A 14,351-nucleotide genomic window follows, 5' to 3' on the forward strand; every position below is an offset into this window, starting at 1 on the left:
CCTATGATTATAAAGAGATATGGGGAAAGGAGGTGTATAAAACAAAATACCCCGAGGCGGCGAAAGGGTAAAAAGGCCCCATGTAATCATCACTCTGCAAAGCAAAAGGAGGACGGGAAGGGGGCATCCCCAGATCTAAGGTCACGAGATAAGGTAGTGCCGCTAGAAACAAAAAAGTTAACCTTTGCAGACACAAGAGAAAGAGCTCATAGTTCTGAGGGTCAATCTAAGTGGGAATCAGGGAAAAGTATGGTAAAGAATATCAAGGACCCTTGGGGGAATTACCAGAGAGGAAAGGAGGATGTAGAACTAGAAGGCGGGATGGAGACGCCGATATGTGTAGGGTCTAGTAATCAAACATCTGACATTAGCTGTAGGATTAGAGGTAGAGAAGATGTAAATAAGAAAGGAAGGGCAGATGAAAGATCCCAAACCTCACAGCAAATTAGGATGGTGGACACCTGGCTATTTGTAGAACCCATAGGTCAGGGAAAGGGGGGGGAAAAGGCCAAAGAAATTAAAGCCCCATAGTCGGTCCCAGCTCCTCTCTTTGTTTGCAAAATGCCCCAGTTAAAAATATGTTAGTACAGATGATATCAAAGAAGTAGGGTTCCTGATTAACACCAGAGGGGATGAAGTAACAAAGGTCCTCCTTCACTCAGCATTAATAAAAGTTGCTATGGAAAAGGCAGAGGCTGAGATGTTAAGGGAAGGAATTAGAATATTAAAGAGAGAGGAGGTGATGATGGTGAATCAAGGGAAACCATTCCTCAGGAACCATGATTACATCAGGACGGGGTATTAAGGGAGCTCTCGAAATCACGATAATTCCTAAAAACTTAGATTGGGATGTTGATGACGTTCTGGTAGGAAATAGATACAGAGAATTGGCACATATGGGTTGTGAGGAAGAGGGGTACTTGAGCAGTAATGATTAGGAAACTGGATCGTCGCACAGCCTATCCATCTTGTCATGGAATGTTAACGGACATAAAAGAATAGCGTTAGAGAAAGTGTTTAAAAATATCCTTGGGAAGACCGATATTGTATGTTTGCAGGAGACTTGGCTGTGCAATAAAACCCCAGTTACTGAAGGCTTTACTCATCATGTAAGGCCTGCAAAAAAGAATCAAGTAGGTAGGCCATCAGGTGGCCAAATGACTCTGGTGTCAACAAGGATAGTGAAAGATATACAATCCCTTCAACTTAAATGTAACTGGGCACTAGGCAGTAGAGTATTGACATTAAATAACAACGCAGGTGGTGGAGGTTTATGCATCATAAATGTGTACATACAGAAAGGGAAAATAAACGAGTACAACGTGGAGTTGGATTGTTTAAAGAAGGATTTGGAGGGATTATATGATATATACCCTAAAGATGTGCTTTTAATACTGAGTGATTTCAACCATAGACTAAACCCCCAAAAAATGGACTCATGGCAGAGTGATGTGCTTGCGAAGTTCTCTAATAGAGACATCTCTACCCAAGACATAAAGCTCGGGCAGCTGCTGGGAGCTATGGGCTTGATCTGTGCTAATGGAAGGAAAGAAACGGACCGCCCGACAAACGTACTTTTAAAATAGGGCAGCAAATGTGCCCCATAGATTATGTATGTATTCAGGCATGGTGCTCCCATTTAACAAAACACTTTGAAGTACTTGGGGTAGAAGGTAGCGACCATTTCCAACCTGCTGATGGAATTACAGGTAAACAGGGACCCGCCAAGACAGAGAGTGCTACAAATAGATGTTGAATACCCAAATGGCTTACAACCCGGATTAGTGAAGACTATCTAAAGAACCTGAGAGCTCTCCAATTATTAGTTGGGTTAGAAAACCCCCTACCAGGGGAGGCTTTACCCTGGTATGAGGATATAATCAGGCAACTGGTAGAATGCCTCAGGATAAAAATCAAATGGGGAAATCCTGGGCTAAAAAGCAAAGCTAGTGTATATTCAATCAACAAACCTTGGTTTGACGATGAATGTCGGAAAGAAAAGGCCGCTATTAGGAAACATGAAAGATGCCTTAGGCGTAGTTATAATGATATATCAGCACAAGAAATTAAGAAATTAAGGATAAAATATAAGGCAACTATTAGAGAAAAAAAGATCCTTTAAGGAAAAATGTTGGGTGAACTTACTCGAGGCTATAGAAGAAAAAAATGTTAAAGGATTCTGGAAATTGATTAAGGAATGCACGGGGAAAGTTGTGGGATCCCTGCAGTGCTCCGTTCCAGAGGATAAGTGGGTATCCTACCTTGAGGAAATCTATGGCAAATGGCCGCGCAAAAGAGAAATAATATCGACAAGCTGGCCAGGAGTCAGGGAAGAAATATTAGTACATTTCACCCCAGGCTATATTAGGAGCGTAATAGCTGGACTAAACTTAACTCGAGCTGCCGGCCCAGACAACTTACCAGCAATTATTATAAAAACTAATCCAGGCTGGTGGGCTGAGTTTTTTTCAAATATGTTTCAAGGGATACTAAAGACAGGTATAATGCCAGAAAGCTTGAAAGGGGCTATTGTTAGACGATACATAAAAAAGGCGATGTAAACTCCTCAAAAAATTAGCGCCTAATAAATCTCCTTGACATTGGGGAAAGGTATTCTCCAAAGTAATCAAAGTAATCCTAGGCCTGCTAAAAGACTGGGCAGAGGATAATCAGATAGTACCCTCAGAACAGGGTGGGTTCAAAGAAGGGCATTCAACGGTGGACCACTGTTTTGCTCTCTGGGCCATCGCGCGGAAGTCGATAGAACAGAGGGGTAATTTATTCTGCTGTTTCGTGGACTTCCGCGCGGCATTCGGTCTTGTGGGTAGGGAGCAGCTATAGTCAACCCTGGTAGGTTACAATCCACATGGTGACCTACTGGCCATTATAAAAGCTTTACATACTGAAAACTGGGCCCAGATAATCTTGGATGAGGAGGGTGGATTGTCTGGGAGGATCCAGATTGGCAATGGCTTGAGGCAGGGGTGTGTACTTGCCCCTCTGCTCTTTTCCCTGTTTTTGGCCGACCTACCAGCAAAACTAAGAGAGGCTAAAGGGGCTAGTCCAAAATTAGGAGGTAATCATATTTCCTGCCTATTATATGCAGACGATCTAGTGATTATGGACCAGACGGAGATAGGTCTCCAGAGAAAATTAAACATGTTCAACGAATATTGCCTAAATAAAAAGTTAATAGTGAACATGGAAAAGACCAACATTCTATGCTTCGGGAGGAGTAAAACTAGGTTCCCTTGGTGTCTGGGTACAAAATTACTCGAGAGGGTGAAAGAATACAGATACCTAGGAATCTGTTTTACGAGTAACCTTAAATGGCATACCCATCTGGAGGCTCTTAAAATGAGGACATCTGCCTCTGTGAAGGGACTAAAAAAATGTAATAGTGTTTATGGAGAAAACTCAGATAGGCCGGTCATAAAGGCCTACCTAGTAATGGTCCCTCCCCAATTCCTGTACGGGGCAGAAGTGCTTTACTTAAGTGGGGAAAAAAGGTTGGGATAAAGAGGAGGGAAATATCCTAAAAAGCTTGTTCTCACTGCCAAAATCCTCTATCGTACAAGCTGCAAGACTTGAGTTGGGAATTACCTCTTGGGCGGTAACTGCCTGCATGGCTCTAATACGCTTTTGGCAGCGTCTAGGGTCTGGAGAGCGCCTACAAATTTCCCAGTGGTGTAAAAGTGAAATTGCCGCTAGTGAATTGTCCTGGGCTAAAGAAACAAGAGCTGCATTAAGTGAAGCATATGGAGTGTTGGGTTTAAAACTATGCCCACAACTGGGTAATCCAAGTATAGATAAGAAAGAACTAAGGACACTGGGAACTGAGACTTCCCGCACACATGATAGAGAGTATCTCTCGCGGACATTTTGGTGTCGCATATGACCTCGGCTTGGGAAACCAATCAACAGTATCCCTATTTAAACAGATTGCCGAGTTACCATTTAAGACGTGAGGTACTAAAAGTGCGAATGGGGATAAACCCCTGCGATATGTGAATAATGATGTCAAAAATTTTATGATGAATAGTAATGGTACTCACTGCGATATTGTATATATTTTATCAGATTGTATGAAGATTTTAGACTTACGAAAAGAGATCTTAGGCCCGATATTTTAAAAATACAGAATTAGGAATAGGATGCAAGCAGCTAACCTTTTAGTGGAAATGATGAACCTAGCTTTTGCTTGTGCTATGGTGAAATTTATGAGTAAAGTTAAGGTGTTCCTCAAGTGTACAGAGTAAATATCGTATGCTGTTCACTTGGGGTAGGATGAGTTTGTGCATGTAGAGGTTAATGGTACTGTATGGAATCTCTTGGAACGATTTGATGCATATGAATGAATTTCCTGACCTAATCATTCGTAGGTGGACATTTGTATCTTGTATAAAGAAAATGTGTTATTTTATGTGTGATGCACATATGCCACGTTTTTAATATGATCTTGTTTATGTTTTAATAGCAATTTTATGTACAGGGTATACTTTTATGGTTGTAACAAACCAAATAAAGTTTTCTTACTGACTGAATGGGAAATTATTCCTTAATTGCTATTCGCAATTTACTAATCGCAATTAAGGAATTTAAAGAAATCGCAAAAAAATTTGATTTTCTACAAACATACCAATTTGCAAATCTCAAATAGCGATTTCTAAAAAATCGCTATTTGAGATTCGCAAATCTGGATGTTGATACATCTGCCCCTAAGTGTGCTGTCTGGCATACATTTCGCACTGAAGTGTATTATGCTTATATACTCTGGGCCACTGGAATTATTCGTCAGGCAAGGGCCAATTATGCAACAGGGTTGCGTAAATTATATGCCAAGAAAAGGCTAATTGTGCGGCATAATGCAGAACATTTTACAATTGCAATATTTCATTACATTGTCCTTTTTACACTCATTCACCTTGTTTGGGCAGCATTGGTTGCACCTCATTAGTACCAGTTAAACACCCAAATATAGCATTAAGCAACAGAAAGGTGGCCAAACAAGCTATGCAAAGAGCCTTCAACTGCGCAGCAACAGGTTGCTGCACATTCAGTGACTTTTGAAACGTTTGAGCTAGAAACTCTTTTTTGTTAAAATCTGCAGATTATACTGCATATGATGGATTACGTGGCAAATGCGGCAAATCTATACTCATGTGAAAAACACTGTGGACACACAATCTCATAATTCCAGTGGCCCTGTATACACCTTAAACTTTTCACACATTGGATATGTGCTGTACAGCGCAGCACACTTGCACTGTAGGAAAAGTTTAGAGAGATGACAAGATTTCTCCAACTTAATGCCTGCCTTGAGGTGATGTTATTTTGTGACGCTATGTCTTGCCTACCATAGGTAGCAAATGGGCCTTTGCATCAAAAACCATCTGCAGTAGCATTAGAACACCCATACACAACACATGGGATGACCCTTTAACGCAAAGTAGTAAAAAATGCCTCTACATGCTACTTTCCAATGCACATCAAGTTTTGGGCTGGGAAGGAAATATTAACCAACATTTTGTGCCAGTTTGCGATGCTTGCTTGGGCAAAAAGTGTTGATAAATCTGCCCTCTTATAACTATACAATAATTTTTGGTAAATGTGTGTGCTGAAGATCATGTTGGAGCCGCACAAATATTGGGTGAATCATTGCCAATCCACACTAATGTTGCTGAATGAGTTTTGCTTTTACTTCCAAGGCTTTCCCCGGATAAGGACTTACAAAACTGGAAGTCGTGCTGGGAGTTATCCCACTTCGCAAAGGGGTTCTTTCCACAAGGGCTGTAACTCACCCCATTGCATGTGCACCATTGCACCTGCGAACCTCTAAACAGTACTCAGACTAAGATACCGTCCCCATTAACGATAACACAGACGCAAGGATAGCTCCTATACGCTTCCCCTAGTTTCTCTTTAGCCCCCATAGTTGGCAGTTTAGACGCCGATGTTAGTTAGATGGGATTACATACAGGTGCAGTCAGGCACTATAGCATAGGGAAGGAAACAATGAGAGTGAAATATAGTTGCAAATACCTCGAAATCGGCACCAAGCAGGGCATAAGACACTACTACCAATGGGTCCCGTCCAACAGATGGGATCCTTGTAGAAATAAGACTCAACGCACAGCTGGCATGAATCCTCTCAATTCTCTTTCTCGTTTGTAGGTCTGGAATGCAGGAAACGTGTGTAAGCTGTATCGTATAATCACTCTGTTTCTAATCACAGTTATGTGTCAATTCAACATGATGATGTAAAAATGTTAATGTGCACTAAATAATGTAAAAATCCCAATAAACAAATTTAAACACAAAACAAAATACATATGGCTGCATACCTATTCTTCCAATGATTTAATTAAACGTGCCAACACAACATTTACGTTTTACCTTATTGTAAATATGTATGTTGAGGACGTAAACCCTTAGTCAAGCTATGAGTATGATCGTTACACATGGCACCATGCACTCACTAATCACTAGAGCAATTTGTGCAACTGGTGAAAAATGTATGTACATTCATCATACAAATTCAGGCTCCGCTAGCTGGTCCTATTCAGATGGCTGCATCCTAGGTAGCGATACTGCTCCATTTCCGCTATGTCATATTTAAGATGCAGAACCTCAAAGGTCAAGGGTGCAGATCCCCTCCACAGGTCTCCAAGCCGGTCGATACCTAGTATTTCCCACTTGCAGAAACCCCACAGTGCTCCAAACTCTTTCAGTAGATCACTTTCCCATAAAGGAGTTTCTTCTGTCAGTTTCACAGCCATTGGCAGGAATTTCGTGGCATTGGTCCACACACTCACCACTCTCAGAGTATGGATTGGGAGAGCCTCCCTCCGTCTTCGCTTACATACCAATGCAGGGTAGTCCTTGGGGCCCATCGCCTCCCTATCCACCCTCAATGCTGGCTCTTGCCAGTCTGCAAAGACTCAGTTGTTTATAACTATGAGTTGTGAGGCCCAGTAGTATTTCAGGATATCTAGGATGGTAAGGCCCTCATCAAACCACCCCACCCCTCGGTCATTTGTGGAGAGCTATCTGTGCGACTCCACCGTCCCACAAGAGCAACCAGACTTCATGTTCTATTCTGTGAAAGAAGGTGCGGGGTATCGAGATTCAGGAATTGGGTGTTCTGGTGTACATATAAAAAATGTAACAGTGTCACTGATGGAGCAAGGATTCAAGAAATGAAACTTGCTCGAAACAAATCCTTCATTAATTTTTACTAACTGTTAAAATTGTACATAAGACAAAACTAATATACATCAAACACAGAAACACGGGGAGAAAGCGTTGCGCATGCTTAATTAATGTGCAATAAGGTGCAAATGCAACAAAACCCGCTTTCATTTGTGAAAAGGCTTTGCGCATGTGCAAGCTGGAATTACGTAGATATAACATGACTAACTTGCTTTTGGAGGGAAATCTTTGCGCATGAAGGTCTAACATGTGGTCTTGCGAAACCATATGCCCAGCATTTGCTTGCCTGAACTAAAGAGTGAGCCGCTTACGTTAATGCTTTTGCCCAGAAAAATAATAATAACATGGGATAGAGTAGAAATGGGTGGTGAAGAGTGAGAATTATAAATTTGAGAAAATAACATCTGTTTATGATTCTTTTATCAATAGTGTATACTTAGGCCTGTTTCACATATGACTGGGAGAGAAAATGGAGTTGAATGACGATGAGATTGCGCATACTCAGTAGACTCGGAATATAACCTAATGACCGAAGAAGTGAACTGCTGCCAAATAGCAAGGACAGAAGACGTGGGAAAGTGAAGACGTGTATGCCTCGTCTATGGAGCCTGCAGTGAAATTTGCAACATAATATAAATGTGAAAAGAAGAATGAATGAGCTAGAAGGGAAGGGTTTGCAATACAATGGTACCTTAATAAAAATGAATATGTTGGCATAGTGTGATGAAAACTCCCCTAGCCCTGTCCCATTATATTCCGTATTTTACTAATATTTGCAACTATTGATGGTGGGACATGTAGAAATTAAGACTATATCTAGAGTGACTTTAGAATGTTAGGGGGCTGGAACTGGAAAGGTTGGTGATGCGATTCCCACGCCAAGAGAAGTTTGCTGCTACTGGGTTCGAGAGAGAAGAGAGCAGTCTGGGAACATTCAGATCCGAATGACAGCCTGATTAGATTCAAAGATTCCGGAAGAACATCAAGGAGGGAGAGAGTGTAAGAGAGGGATGTGTCGTGGTACGTTAGGTTTATAGAGAACTTTAGTAAGTATTTGCCCTGTCCTATAGTCTTTGTCTCCTGATTCTAACTCAGGGGACCCTACCAGTCCTTGGGCCAGAGGGGTGTTTTTCAGTATTTTCAGTATTTTAAATAGGTAAATCTTATTCTGACTCATATTTTGCATATTTCAGTGCAAATTAATTTTTGCTTCTGAACTCTTTTGTCTCTTCATCTATCCATTCCTTTTTGCATTGATCTATTGAATGAGTGTGTGTCATTGGTTGTATCTGCTAAATGATTTATCTCTCCCATGTGAACATGATGGCGTTTGCACTGTGAATTTGTATTGAAAGAGTGTTCAACTTCATATCTGATATTTTTGATAAAACTCATGAATCTTACCCAGAGTCTGTGGTTATTTTCACCAAGATATATGAATTAGTTCGAAAACTGTTAATATCACCATCAACTAACTCAACTAATGGTCCATCGACCAGAGGAAAGAGTGTTGATCCATGAAGATTAATTAGGCTATATAATTTGTTTTCGAAAATTTTAAGATCACAGGAAACTAACTAATCGACATCTGAGTGAAATATAAAACTTGACCCCCAGCGGGGACCTAGGATAAGTGATGAAAATGTGGGTAAATGTGCATGGGCCTTGCTTAGTTGTGTGGGGCATTTTATCCCTGGTTATCTCAGATCAAGAAGCACCAACCACCTAACTTTACAAACTACTGACTGACCACTACCTGTTGAGCGCCTCCACATTTCTGAACACTCTCATAACCCTTCGCTGAACTTTGCCATTATTGTGACTCATATTTTGCATATTTCAGTGCAAATTAATTTTTCTTCATCTATCCACTCCTTTTTGCAGTGATTTGTTGAATGAGTTTGTGTCAAGGGTTGTATATGCTAAATGATGTATCTCTCCCATGTGAACTTGATGGCGTTTGCACTTTGAATTTGTATTGAAAGAGTGTTCATCTTTATATCTGAAATTTTAGATAAAACTTATGAATCTTACCCAGAGTCTGTGGTTATTTTCACCAAGATATATGAATTAGTTAGAAAACTGTTAATATCACCATCAACTAACTCAACTAATGGTCCATCGACCAGAGGAAAGAGTGGTGATCCGTGAAGATTAGTTAGGCTGTATAATTTGTTTTCGAAATATTTAAGATCACAGGAAACTAACTAATCGACATCTGAGTGAAATATAAAACTTGACCCCCAGCGGGGACCTAGGATAAGTGATGAAAATGTGGGTAAATGTGCATGGGCCTTGCTTAGTTGTGTAGGGAATTTTATCCCTGGCTCACCCGCTGGATCAGTTTTTCTGGAATCAGAGTTATGGTTATTATTGATTAGTTTGGTGAGTATTGATTATTAACTATATGTTTAATATTAAGAGTTAGTGTAGTGTTTTAAGTTGTCTGGAAGTACAGGTATGGAGCTACCTGGGAATCCCAGGAATAGAATTTAGAAGAGTGTGGTAAGGAAATCACACTGTGGAAGGTTACGCGTCTGTTATAATAATACCTAAAAGCTACAGAGGGCTGTAGGTGGTATATTAGGGACTTTATCGTAAAAGATTAGAGTGTGAGTGATAGCGAAGGGTCCACCTGTGAAACATTGGCCTTATCCCCAGAGCCGTATCCCTCGAGGAGTAATAGGTCCTCCTCAAGCTTAATTGAAGGTTGAACAATGGTTTTTACTCATAGTGTAAGGAAAAAACTCTCTTGGAAAAAGTGACTAAACTATCTTTGGTTTAGCAGAGCAGACAGAGTATCCCTGTTTTTACGTTGTTACTAACAGAAATTGATAAAGAAAAGTTAGGAAAATACATTGTAGTATTTTCTTGTGAAGGAAGGGTCAGTGGCAGGAGTCATACTGTCGTCACCGAGAGCCGCGCTTATTGGTTGAGACAGTGGGTTTGTAACAAGTGCAGATTGTAAAGGTAGGGTCAGTAGTAAGAGTAATACTGATGTCACAAAGAGCCACGCTGGCCAGACAAGTGGGTGTGCTGTACGCTCTGATTGGCCAGTAGACAAGAACTGCGCTGGTATTGGTTGTGGAAGAGAATACGTAGTGGGCTCTGATTGGACTGTTGGTGTGAGTCGCGCTGGTATAGGACAGGTGTTAGCAAATAAAATATGTGGGCCTATGGAAGAGTTTCTGGATATCTGCCCGCTGAAATAGTTACTTACAGAAGTCGGAAAAATGAAGTTGATTAATAAATTCAAACATTTCTTTAAGAAAGATAAGCGTGTAATAACCAGGGAGGGAATTCTTATGCCAGCTCCTAAAACGCCTGCTTCTTTTATGATGATGGAACGAGGACATCATACTTGTGTATGGTTGGAAAATTAGGTAGAATATACGAAAGTTGATGGTGTTCTAACTTTTCCAGAACATGGTACGTTCAATGTAAGGATTCTTCAGAATTTGAGAAAACGGATGAATACATTAGAACCAAATCCTAGGTTAACACAGTATGAAGCTTAGGGAGAATTGGACGTTGAGGCGTTTAAACGAGAGAAATACAGAGGAGGTGGAAGAATTAATAGAGGATTTCTACCTAGATACCCATTTGACACTCGAGACAATCAGATGAAAAGATGGAGAAGAGCTGTAGTAACAGAGGGCTTATATCCAGTATGGATGGCTAATGTTCAATTAGGAAGGAAATGTAAAGAAAAAAGAAACATATAGTTATAACAAGAACAGGGTGTGATGAATCTGATGATGAGTTATTAGAGGACATTTTAGTTAAGAGGGCTCTGTCTTAGCAAGAGAATGCCAGATATATAACGCCAAGTGTGCCAATGATGGGAACTCCATTAGTTCCACAGGTCCTATCTGATCCAACAGGCACCCGAGTATTACAAAAAAAGGAAAGGGATGCATTGAATAAAACAAAAGAAGAGATCATTCAGAAAAATAAATCAGTTAGGGTTGAATGTGGGAAGCCCGGGGGCGTGACCAGAGGAACATGGCGGTAGGCTGACGCCGTCCGCGGGAGCTCCGGTCCGGTCGAGCGATTTCCACCGTGTAACGCAGCACAGCAAAGCATGCCAACGGTGAGATGATGCTCAGGATTCTTTTTCTCCCATGCATAATATATAGCTAATATCCTCCCTCTTTCTTTTCTTTTGCCGCGACTTGTGCCTGCCCGCCCGAGAGACCGAGACCGAGTTGTGAGGCTGGGAGTCCGGCGGAAGGACCGCGGGGGGAACCGCCGCCTTGTCTCCCCCTCTCTCGATGGTAGTGGCGGCTGATTCAGAGTCAGTCGAGTCTGCGACTGAGAAGGGGAAGGGGCGCCAGCGCTGCGGTCTGAGGAGAACAAGGGCAGGACCGAGAAAACCAGCTGGGATGCCGGGCAAGGCTCTGGCGGAGAGCGAGGACGGTGCTTGCCAGAATTAGCCATCGTGTGCCTGCTGGAGGTGGCGCTGTACGGTCAGTGAAAGGAGGGAGAGGGTGCATGTTACGAGCCCAGGGAGGCATACATGAAGCGGATTTTTCTACGGGTGATTGTAATTGTGAGTACAATTTTGGTCCCTGCTTTAGTGGTCTCTCTTGTAAGACAATCAACTCTGAGACTGCTTTCACACCTCTACAATTGGATCTACGGAGGGTAATGGTCTCTGATATACTGCAAGCCTCTAACTCATTACAAGTAGCCCTCCCTAGGGTGGCAGAGACCCCATCCACGTTAGTGCCAAGAAGTAGTAAGGAGGCAATATCTGCACCCCCCCCCCTAGCCCCTTCAGTGGTAATTGCCAAAAATAGGTACCAGCTGAGATCTAACTCAGACCTGCAAAAAAATTGACTTTTGGCATCCAGTGTCACGGCATGTCCCGGGGTAGCTGCCTACTCACCTAGGAAAGCAAAGGAGAAGAAGGCAAAGAACCCAAAGGTGGGGGAACCTAACTGGAGACTGCAAAAAAACTGTCCCTCTCAGGGTAAACCCACCCCCTCACTGAGATCTTTCTTTAAAATCATGGAGCAGGCAATTGGCCCCAAGGGGAGTAAGCCTCCCACCCCCTCATCTACAGCTATTGCTATTCCGGATGCACAAACCTTGGTTTTAGATATCACGCCTCAATCGATGGCCTCAAAAAATAGATATGCAGCTCGCCCCCTTTAAATGAGGCTGTATCCAATTCTCAAAGCCCCCAAACTCCCATAGCCACAGCGGCTGATTTAATTGCCCCCGAGGTTACGGACTGGGCAAGGGAGGGGGGTGGCTGCACTCAGGAGTCAGCATCAGCATCAGACCTCTCGGGAGCAGGGTTTTCACAACTGGAGTCTCTCCTACATACCATGAGGGGGGACTTATTATCCAAGCTAGCATCTAAATTCGAAATATCGGAGGCCAACCAAAAAAGCATACAAGATCAGTGCTCCAACCTGGAATCAAAATTAGATGATGTGTGTAAACGAACCAGCGCTCTAGAAGAAGAAGTCTCTATGCTTTCGGGGGCCTCCTAGCGTCATGAAAGAGCCCTGGAGGATCGTAGAACTCAAAACAAAACTCTCCAGATGGATGTCGAGAGACTCGAGATCCACTCTAGAAGGAATAATCTAAAATTCCTAAAAATCCCAGAGGGGGGCGAGAATGGGGATGTTAAAGCGCTAATTTCTGCACTCCTCAGAGAGGGGGTTCTAAAAGACAGACCTGAAATAAACCTTGAGGCTGAAATCCAACGAGCCCATAGGGACCCTTTCAGATTACATAAAGAGAGGAAAGCCCCAAGAAAGATCCTGGTGAATTTCCTCACCTACACAACAAAAGAGCTAATCCTGGGGAGAGCATTATCAGATGCCACACTTCAGATAGATTCGGTGAAATAACTAATCCGGTCAGATGTAGGGAAGGCTACAGCACAAAGACAATGGGAGCTGGGGAACCGAATGCCTGAGTTGAGAAGCATGGGCGCGCAGGTGCAAATGAAGTTTCCTGCATTCCTGAAAGTGGTCTGGAGAAATAAAACCCATAACTTCTTATCACCTCACGAAGTTGATTCATTTCTCCTCTTAATGAAAGAAAACCCCCTGTAGAAGCCACTAGTGGAACTTGAATTCTGCAGATTACTGGAGGAAAAAAGGTTTTTTCCCCGTTGGCGGTCTAAATACGCACATAAGAAAGTTAGGGGTTATCCAGTGAAATAGGGTGGGGTAACTGTGATATAGATGAGACAGGCAAGGGATTTAGGAGATTCAGGGGTCAAAAAAAAGAGAGAAAAAATAAACTCCTTTAAAAAAAGAAAGATAATAGTTGGTTAGGGATAGGGAGAAAGTCTGAAATAAAAAGCTAAAAATTAAAAAAAAATAATAAACTTCTTTTGTCTCCTTTCCATAGTACGAAAATTTCATCAATGTATCTTTGGTAAAGTAAGATGTGTGGTTTCCAATTCACTTTAGAGAGGATGTTTTCTTCCTCAAATTTTTCCATAACTAAATTCGCATATGATGGAGCAATACAATTCCCCATCGAAGTACCGTTTAGCTGGAGGAACCACTCCTCCTTCCATCTGAAATAGCTGTAATAAAGTGAAAAATGCACAAGTTCCATTATAAATATTTGCATTTTGTGGTCAATTTCACTATTGAATTGGAAACCACACATCTTACTTTACCAAGGATACATTGATGGCATTTTCGTACTATGGAAAGGAGACAAAAGAAGTGCTAAAGAGGCTTTGGAATCATGGAACGAGTATAATGAACATCTTCAGTTCACCTGTGAAATATCGGATACCGAAATAACATTTCTAGATATGAAACTAAGAAGAGCAAGAACAAACTTGGAAACCGACATGTATAGGAAACCATCGGACAAGAACAATATCCTTCACTATACTAGCTACCATCAACCAAGTCTCAAAAACAACCTCCCAATATCCCAGATGTTGAGAATACGGAGAATAGTGTCAGATGATACAAAAGTACCACCTAGAGTTGAAGAAATGGTTAAACGGTTCCAACAGAGAGGTTACCCACACACCATCGTCAATAAAGCCGTACAAAGATGTCAATCAATGACAAGGGATACTTCTTTAACCCCTAGCACCAAGAAGGAAACTACCAGAATGGTAGTGGTAACAAAGTATACCACAACAAGCT

Source organism: Lissotriton helveticus, chromosome 5_1 (genome assembly GCF_964261635.1).
Source record: "Lissotriton helveticus chromosome 5_1, aLisHel1.1, whole genome shotgun sequence".
NCBI classification, from domain to species: Eukaryota; Metazoa; Chordata; class Amphibia; order Caudata; family Salamandridae; genus Lissotriton; species Lissotriton helveticus.